The sequence below is a fragment of the Spermophilus citellus genome, assembly GCF_964194105.1.
Source record: "Spermophilus citellus genome assembly, chromosome: 5".
Lineage (NCBI taxonomy): Eukaryota > Metazoa > Chordata > Mammalia > Rodentia > Sciuridae > Spermophilus > Spermophilus citellus.
In genome coordinates, this window is record NC_138186.1 from 63,121,646 (window position 1) to 63,131,159 (window position 9,514).

The following is a 9,514-nucleotide window of genomic DNA, read 5'->3' on the forward strand; positions in this document are numbered from 1 at the left end:
CTCTGAAGAAGGGTAGTCAAGTACTGGTGTCTAGGTTCGAGGACAGAGTAAGTGCTTGGAGCCAGAACCAGTGGCACAACAGCAAACAAGGACAGAGATTGAGTGAAAGAGTACATCAGTGAGTGAATGAATGGAGGGTTGGTGCCATGAGAACTGGCTCTGGAATATGCCCTGGTGTGTAGCTTTCATGCTCCGGCCAAAAGATGAAGAGAGGGGTTTGTTTTAGCTTAAGAGCCAGGGGAAGAACCAGTATGGAAATGCCTAGAAAGGGATGGATGGATGTGGATCAGTATTTCAAAAACTCCAGTTCTCACAATGTTGCTCCTTGAATGGTCCTTGAGTAAATAGTTTCTCAATCAAGTGATCTGAGGAAAGGCTGTATACTACGGTGCCAAGGCTCTGAGAAGAGCTGTGGTAAAGAAATCTATTGAACCATTTCCCCAATGGATGAGACCAAAGGACTTCTTTGCTCCATTTTTTAGTTCCCCCATAAACACTAATTAATATCTTATAGGACATGAGGTCTCCTCTGAATATTGAGAAGGCTGGTTTAGGTGAATGGCCCTTTCAGACCACAGCAGCATCTATAAGCACCACATACCAACCCCCACGACACCCACTCCACTCTTCTCCTGTCCTCTCCTCTCCTGTCCTCTTCTCTCCTCCCTCTCTTCTTCTCTCCCTCTTGCTCCCCCTGCCCTTACTTTTCTTCACTTGGGAGTTCCCTCTCATTTCCCTCTTCCTCTTGCACACCTTTCTGGCAATGCCCTTGGACTTCAAGGGGTCTCCTGGCACATCCAAGAGTCTGAGAGCCAAGGCTTCACCACAGCTGAAATGAAAAAGGTTTCCCCTTATCCTGGGAGCCATCCAAAGATACCTATCTCAACAATTTGCAACTGGTGCCAAGAATTGTGCACTGTTCCAACAATGGCCCAATAAGCTGCACTTCACCCGCCTGCAGATTAATCGACTTACATGACTGAGATGGAGAGCCAACTGTAGCCCATTAAATTGATCTGTTCCCCTAACAATTTACTGTGCTTCCTACCCATTCTCACGTTTTCACAAAACTTCCAAGAGAAAAGTAAAAGACCCAAGCTTCAAGTAGAGGAATGGTTTCTCAGTAGCCACCCCATCCAGAAGCCTGCCTTTTCTCCCTGTCCTCCCTGTCCTCCTCATAGGCACAGTCATCATGCCACTTTTGTAGCTGTGGACCCATCTGCAAATAAATCAAATTCTCTGCCTTTTTCTCAGCCAATGGATTTCCATTGCTTTAATGTATTGGTTTCTGCTTTTCCATGAAAATATGTGCTCCTTATTTCCAAAATGCTTTAGCTGAGGATTTTGTTCATTTTCTTTTTTTTAAAAAAAAGTCACATTTAGAGTCTCCCTAAGACTTCTCAAATAGTTATTGGACCTCCAATTCCAAGATTCCAACATACTGTTTCATCACATTCAAGATGGAAATGGAGACTGCCCAGGTGGAAATCTATAGTCTCTCTCATAGTGAAGAGCCTATTTCCCCTGAGTAATGTCTGCACCTCTGGACTTTTGAGAGTTGAGCAGCTACTCAGTTTTTATGGGACTGTTCTCTAGGCAAGGAGGTTCAGCCCAGCATATCACCTTCTCCTTTCCCAGTAGCTTTCTCTGCCGAGGTCTCAATACTTTAAATAGGGGCTGCTTTTTTTTTTTTTTTTAAACCTCCCAGCCTTACTGTCCTGTGCCTTAGCGTTGCTGTACAGCCCAGAGCAAGTTAGGTTGGGAAGGCCTTAAACATAACAAGTCCTCCTCAACAGGGTTAAAAAACCAATTATTTTATGCTTCAATCTGTGTATGTAACAACAATCTGGTACCAATATGGAATGGACCTGCTTAGATACCAGTCTCTGAAGAAGCATGATTTCCCCCAGCTGACAGGGTCACTTCATCTTAAACAGGATCAACCTTGCCTTTGGCTTCAGGACTGATTTTGTTTATTTATTTTTATATGGTGCTGAGGATGGAAGCCAGTGCCTCACATGCGTGAGGCAAGCTCTCTATCACTTAACCACAACCCCAGCCCTTAGGACTGATTTGACCTTAATCAGAAGTACAGGAGTCATCCTTTTAAATCAACTTGTTTTACAACTTTAGTTGTAGTAACTGGGCTTCCACATTTCTCTTGGAACCAACTTTCCTTGTTATGAGAGCCCTAATAACAATCCTGGACTATGTATGTCCTTAATCAATGATTGGGGAAAAGAGAGATTGGGGCAATGAGGAAGAAATCCCTGGGCCTCTCTCTTTTCTTCAATTACTGATTCCCACTTCCCACACTGACCATATACTGTCCACTTACTGGGAAATTCCTTTCATCTCCTATAGAAACTACTTCTTGCACAACATTTGCTTGATCTGCCATCTATCCTAGTTCACAATACACATATTGATTTAACATTTATTGAATGTCTACACTAGTTTTGCAATTATAATCAAAGTCCAGTCTCTGATTTCAAGAAGCTTACAGTCTACTAAAGGAGACTATTAAATAGGAAATACCAGCAGCAGAAAACTGCAAAATATGTTGTTTAAATTAGCCCATTTTATCCTCACTGCAATCCTATGAGGTAGATATTTTTATCTACATTTTAGTAGAAATGGAAAGTGAGGCTCAGATAGGCTGAGTAGGTTGGTTTGGGTCATAGACGAGAAGATGTAGAGTTATGTGTGGAACTCAAGTTAGCCAAATTTTGCTGTACTATTAATCCTCATTTTGTGCAATGAGGGTCTAAGTACAATCTGTCAATAAACACAAAACAACCTGCTGAGTTTTAATGGTAATTATATTGAATTGACAGAGAATTAAAATCTTTGTAAAATCTTATCTTCTCATTCATCAGCATAGTTTATCTTTCTAGGCTGGTCTTTGGTTATGGGTCTTCTTAATTCTTTACTTGTTTTCTAGTTTTCTGTATGTCTTGCACACATTCACTAGACTCAGTTTTAGGCATTCGATGGGAGGTTTTGGATATTTTTGGTATCATTTTTTAAAAAGTATTAGTTTCACTGGTAGAGTAGAGGAGGTGGAATACAAGGAGGGAGGAAGAAGGAGAAGGTGGAGAACTGGGGATTGAAAAGGAGTAAATTAAATTCTATGCATGTATGATTATGTCAAAATGAACTCATCTATTATATACAACTATAATTCACTAATAAAGGCAAAAATATAAGCTTTTAATAGTTTTTCTGTTATGAAAAAAATCTTTGTATATTGCTCCTACATCCAGCAAACTTGCTAAATTTATTTATATATTCTAATAGCTTATCTGTGGATTTTTCCTATGTATAACAATCTGGAATTATGCAAGTAAAGATGGTTCTCATCTTTTCTAATTCTTACATCTTTTATTTATTTTTCTTGTTCTACTATTCTGACATCATTTAATCACCTAAATAAATGACAGATAATAAGGATGTTATATGTTGTAGTTTTCTGACTGATTTCACAAGTTTCTGTTGTCTTTACTACATTAAAATGGAGACTTTTTCACCCTTATCTAATCTATAATCTGATGCTAGCCAGAGTTGTTGGTGTGTGGTACCCAGAGAAGCCAAGAGTTGGATCTGTGTATCTATACGAGAGCTTCTCTTTATGACTCATTTGTTAGTAAGGGTTTCATTCTATTTTCCATAGCTCACAGATGACTCATTGGTACTGCCTTGTATATATTTCTTTATTCAAGGAGAGAGAGAGATTCGGGGAGCGTGCATCTTAACTTTGTTAAAAATCTTTCTCAAGCCTTATTATCCTGTTTTGTGGCGGTCACTGCATAATACCTTGGGAATCTCCCTAGTGTTCTCACTATACTATTGTGAGGCTTTTGAAGGCAAAGGAAAATCAAGTCATGGTTAACTTTGAATAAATCCAATGCTTGCTTTATTCCTATACTGAAGAGGCCAGTGTTTATTCCTATATTAGAGAAGGTCACAATATCATTCATCCCCCAATTGAGAGAGCCACACTATCACTAATGTTAGTCAATATTCTCCCTGAGATTATCTATGACTAAGTATCAAATGCTGATACCCATTCCTAAATGATAATCGTGATACTCACCCTTTTAATATTTTTTCTTTATATTTTATTAGTGGAGCAGTTGTGGAAATGTGTAAGGTTAAGACTCTTATACAGCATAAGGTTGTGTACTTCAGATCAGATGTGCTCCCTGAAGTAAGTTCATGACTTTATGGCTGATAAGAATATGAAAAAAATGCACATGAGCATCAGTACTTCTTTCCATGAGGAAGAGTATAAGTATTATAGATAGAAAGTTAGGGCTAGTTAGTGTCTGAGAATAAAAATTCAAGTATGTAACAAGTACAAAGCTTTCTCCAGTAGAAATATAATAATATAATTTTCACCTAACATGTCAATAGGATTGCATTGTTGTGATAAAAATTGAGATGTGTATGTTGATATTTCTATTTATCAGTGTATTACATATCCAAATTTAATAGACACTTAGTTTTAAGCCATGTATTCCAGCATATAAGAAATAGATTTTTTAAAATTTTAACTTAATCTTCATTTTAAACTTTGCTTCATCTTGGCAAAAATATTATATATATATATATATCAAGTCCATTCAAAATAATCTTGTTTTATGTCAATTTCAATCATTTCAGGATTTACCTTTAACCCTATTCCCACTTCTTCACTTTTCTGAGATTCATGAGATTCATTTAAGTTCCAGGGGTTTCCATAAGTCTTGTTCATCAGTCAAAAGAGCACTTAAATCTGTGGCTGTGGCCTATCATATATTGGCATCTGCCCTGGTTAGGTACTACTATCTGGTCTTTGGGCACAAATATTCCTCTGTGCTGGCCTCTTTGAGATTTCTGTGACTATATCTTGTCCTTTGCTAAATAGTCTTCCTCACTTTCTTTCTCCTTTTCAAATCTTAACTTCTGTGTTCCTTTTTAAGCTATTATTCTATGTCTCTGAAGTCATGGGAAACATAATGAGGTAGCTTCTTATTCTCTGCTCCTGAAAATCCCCATAGCCATTTCCTCTCTACCCTTCCTGCCCCATCACATATTGAATGTCTGTGAGTCTGCCACCTCCCCAAATTGCAGGTAAGAGCAGGGAAAAATTCTGTCTTTATTTGGACTTACCAAACTTACTATCTGCTTTCTGCCTAGGTCATGCCAATCTGGAATCTAACCTCAAGGCATAGAACCTGTCTCAGACACTTCACCATAACAAATGATCTTCCTGTGTCTTCATTTCTTCTTTTCCCCACAACTAGGAAAATCCTATCCTAGTCTGTGGATGGAATAATCCATTTTTGAAATTTGAAAAATTGTTCAAGTACTGTTTCAAACCTTTCCATTTTGTCTATAGACTAAGATATTTTTTAAGTATCTTTATTTATTTTATTTATTTTTTATCTGGTGCTGAGGATCAAACCCAGTATCTCACAAGTACAAGGCAAGCGTTCTACCGCTGAACTATAACCCCAGTCCCTATAGACTAAGATTATTAAAACTAAAGTACTAGGAATTTGATTCCAAGTTAATAATTCTGACTGGAACTTATATACATTTTATGTCTATAAACCCAACTGGGATAAAGGAGAAGGTTCATATAAAAAGGGGTTTTATGCATAAAACATAGTGATTAATATCTCATGTTTGTCTGACTATCAATCCATCTATCCATTCATTTATCCTACTATCCATCCATCTACTCATCCATTTATTCATTCATTCATCTAGCCATCCATTGATCCTTTGAATACCTCAGGAAAAAAAATGTTGAAGATGCTGCTTGACTTGGGAAATAGTTTTTCCCAGTGCAAAAATATTAAAAATCAAGTCATTCTAAATGTTCCAAAAACATGTTAGATTTATTAGGTAGAGCAGTGGCCCCAAAGATGTACATATCTTGTACTGAAACCTGAGATCATGTTAGGATACAGAAACAAGGGGGTGGGGTTAAGGTTATAAATGTAATTAAGATAGCAAATTAGCTGGGTCAACGTGGGGAGATTATTCCAGGTGGGCTCAATGTAAACATAACAGTTCTTAAAAGTGAAAAAGGGAAGTTGGCGGGCGGGGGATGTGGCTCAAGTGGTAGCACACTCTCACCTAGCATGTGTGAGGCAATGGGTTCGATTCTCAGCACCACATAAATGTAAAATAAAGATATTTAAAAAATGCTTTTTTACAAAAAGGGAAGTTGGAACTATAAACATGAAGATGTTTTGTTGCTATGTTTGAGGATGGAGGAAGGAGCCATGAGCCAAAAAATGTAGATGCCCTCAAATACTGGAAAAAGTAAGAAAATGGCTTCATCCCTAGCTTGTTCAGAAGAAATGTAGGCCCGCTGACACCTTGATTTTAGCCTATTGAGACTCATTTTGGACTTCTGAGCTGCAAAATTGTAGCATAATACATTGTGATATGTAAAGCAAATGAGTTTGTTGTAATTTGTTACAACAATGATAGGAAACTAATACAGTAGCTACAACTACATGCTCATAAATAATTGCCAAATTAATTTAAAACTTGGCTAACCAACAGTGAAGAAAGAATTGATTTTAACACATTAAACACTTAGGTGCCACCTGGTGGTTAAGATGACATTGACCTGTAGCTATGTCCTCCCAAAACAATAGAAATACTGTGCTTCACTAGGCTTATTATTTATGATTAAATGACAAAACAAAAACAAAACGAAACAAAAAAATCTTGAAATGACTTATTTGAACCACCAAATAATACAATGGAGAAAGAGCTCCATATTCAGGAACATTGCATTCTACGGCAAAGACATGTGACAGAAGGTAAGAAGCCAGCAAGATCTGCTGAGAATCATCATCCCCAGTGAAGGTACCAACAGGGGTAACTTTTACTCCCTAAAGACAGTTAACATTTTCTCAACCCCATGTAAAGTATGATGCAAAGGTAGCATTGTTTTAGCCAAGAAGCACACTTACCACTTTTCTATACGGATATTCTGGGACCCTTTGTGCCTAGACAGCACATTCAGAAATGCAGGGTACTTCACCCTCATTATGATGGCTGATATAAAACAAAACAGAAAATAGTGAGAGTTGGTGAGAATGCCAACATGTTAGACTGTTGGCAGAGTGTACAATGTGTGATCACTGCGGAAAACAGCACAAGGACTCCACAAAAAAGTAAAAGTAGATCTATCATATGATCTAGGCATCCCACTTCTGGGCATATATTCAAAAGAATTGAAAACAGGCTCTCAAAGAGATATGCATATACCCTTATTCATAATAATCCTATTATCATAGCAAAGAGGTAAAAGCTCAAATGTCCATTGAAAAATGTATGAATAAACAAAATGTGATTTACACACACACACACACACACACACAAATATAAAAGAAAGGAAATCCTGTCACATGCGATAATATCAATGAATGCTAGTGGAAATAAATGTGAAATAAACAGTCCCTAAAGGCAAATACTATATAATTCTATTTATGTGAGATATCTAAATTATAGGCATACCTTGTTGCATTGAACTTTGCTTTATTGTAGTTTGCAGATACTGCATTTGTTACAAATTGAGATTTTGTTGCAACCTATAGCCAGCAATTCTATCTGCATCATTTGTCCAACAGCATTTAGTGACTTTGTCTCTCTGTGTCAAGTTTTGGTAATTGTCACAATATTTCAAACTTTTTCATATTATCATATCTGTGTGGTGAATGTGACTAGTGATCTTTGATGTTACTATTGCAATTATTTTTTGGGGCACCATGAGCTGTGTCATATGAGATAGCCACTAAATAATAAATGTTGTGTGTGCTCCACTGACTGGCAGTTCCCCGCCATCTCTCTCTCTTCTCGGGCTTCTTCCCTATTCCCTGAGACGCTTCACTACTGAAATTAGCTCAACTAATAATCCTACAATGGTCCCTAAGTGTCCAAGTGAAAGGCAAAGTTCTAGAGTTCTCCATTCAAGCTAAAGCTGGAAATGGCAGATTTCCATGTGCCAGTGAGCAAGGCAAATGGAAAGCTGAGCCACAGCAAAAGCTAGGCCTCTCACACTGTTTTGCCAAGGAGTGAATGCAAAGGGAAGTTTTTGAAGATTAATAGTGAACTCTAGTGAGCAGATGAGGGATGGGGAGATGAAATGGCCTTATTGCTGACATGGAGAAAGTTTTAGTCATCCAGAGAGAAGATCCACCCAACCACAACATTCCCTTAAGCCAAAGCTGAATTCAGAGCAAGGCCTTCAATTTGGTGAAGGTTCAGAAAAAAGTGAGGAAGCTGAAGGAGAGAAGGTTGAAGCTAGCAGAGGTTGGTTCAATGCAGTTTAAGGAAAGATGCTCTTATTTCTATAACAAAAGTGAAAGGTGAAGAAACACGTGCTAACATAGAAACTGCAGCCAGGCACCTAGATCTAGCTAAAGTCGCTGATGAAGCTGCCTAAACTAAGCCACAAATTTGCAGTGGACAAAAGAGCCTTCTTCTGGAAGAAGATGCCATCTAGGACTTTCACAGCTAGAGAGAAGTCAGTGCCTGACCCGCTGTAAAGAGATGATAAATGTTTGCCAAGATAGACATGTTTAAGCTGATTTAAACATCACACAATGTACACATGCATCAAGACATCATGATGCCCCCTTAATATGTATACTTTTATATGATATTTTTGGGTACTAGTTGAAATTGATTTAAACTAAAAACTAAAGACAAGCAAGAGTAAGAAAGACGAAAAGAAGAAAGAAACAAACACATATGTATTTAGTTATGAAAAAAATACCTATAGGAAGAATAAAGCAGGAAAGGTGGCAACCTGGTTACCCATGGGGTGGGGGGGTGAGGACAGCAGGGGGTGGGCATGTGTCTTGGTTTATTGTGGGTGCTGTAACATATTGCTACAGATTTATGGGTTTAAAGCAACATAAACTTATTATTTTAAAGGTTGGGAAGTGCAAAGCAGGTATTAATGGGCTGGAATTGAGGTGTTGGCAGGGCCCCATTCCTCTCTGGAGCCTCTAGAATTCATTTACCCATGTCTCCAGCTCTCAGGGGCTGCCACATGCCTCAGCACAGTCCTGCCATCTTCAAAGCTGGCTAGGACAGGTTCAATCCCCACACTGAGTCACTCTGGCCTCCCCTCTGAAGTCAGAGTTCACTTTGCCTCACTCCCTTTTCTCCCTTAAGGATCCTTGTGATTACATTGGGCCCACCCAAGTTATTCAGGATAATCTTTCTATTTCAAAATCTGTAGTCACATCTGCAAAAATTTCATTTTGCAGGTAAGGTGACTTTTTTAGTTTCTGGGGATTAAGGTGTGGGTTCTTGGAGGTGGGGTAAAGGCGGATACTTTTATACCTCTCGGCATGGAAATGATATAATGGGTTTATTTTTTTATTTTTTTTTTTTTGAGGGGGGTATACTGAGGATTGAACTCAGGGACACTCAACCACTGAACCACATCCCCAGCCCTATTTTCTGTTTAGAGACAGGGTCTTCCTGAGTTTGC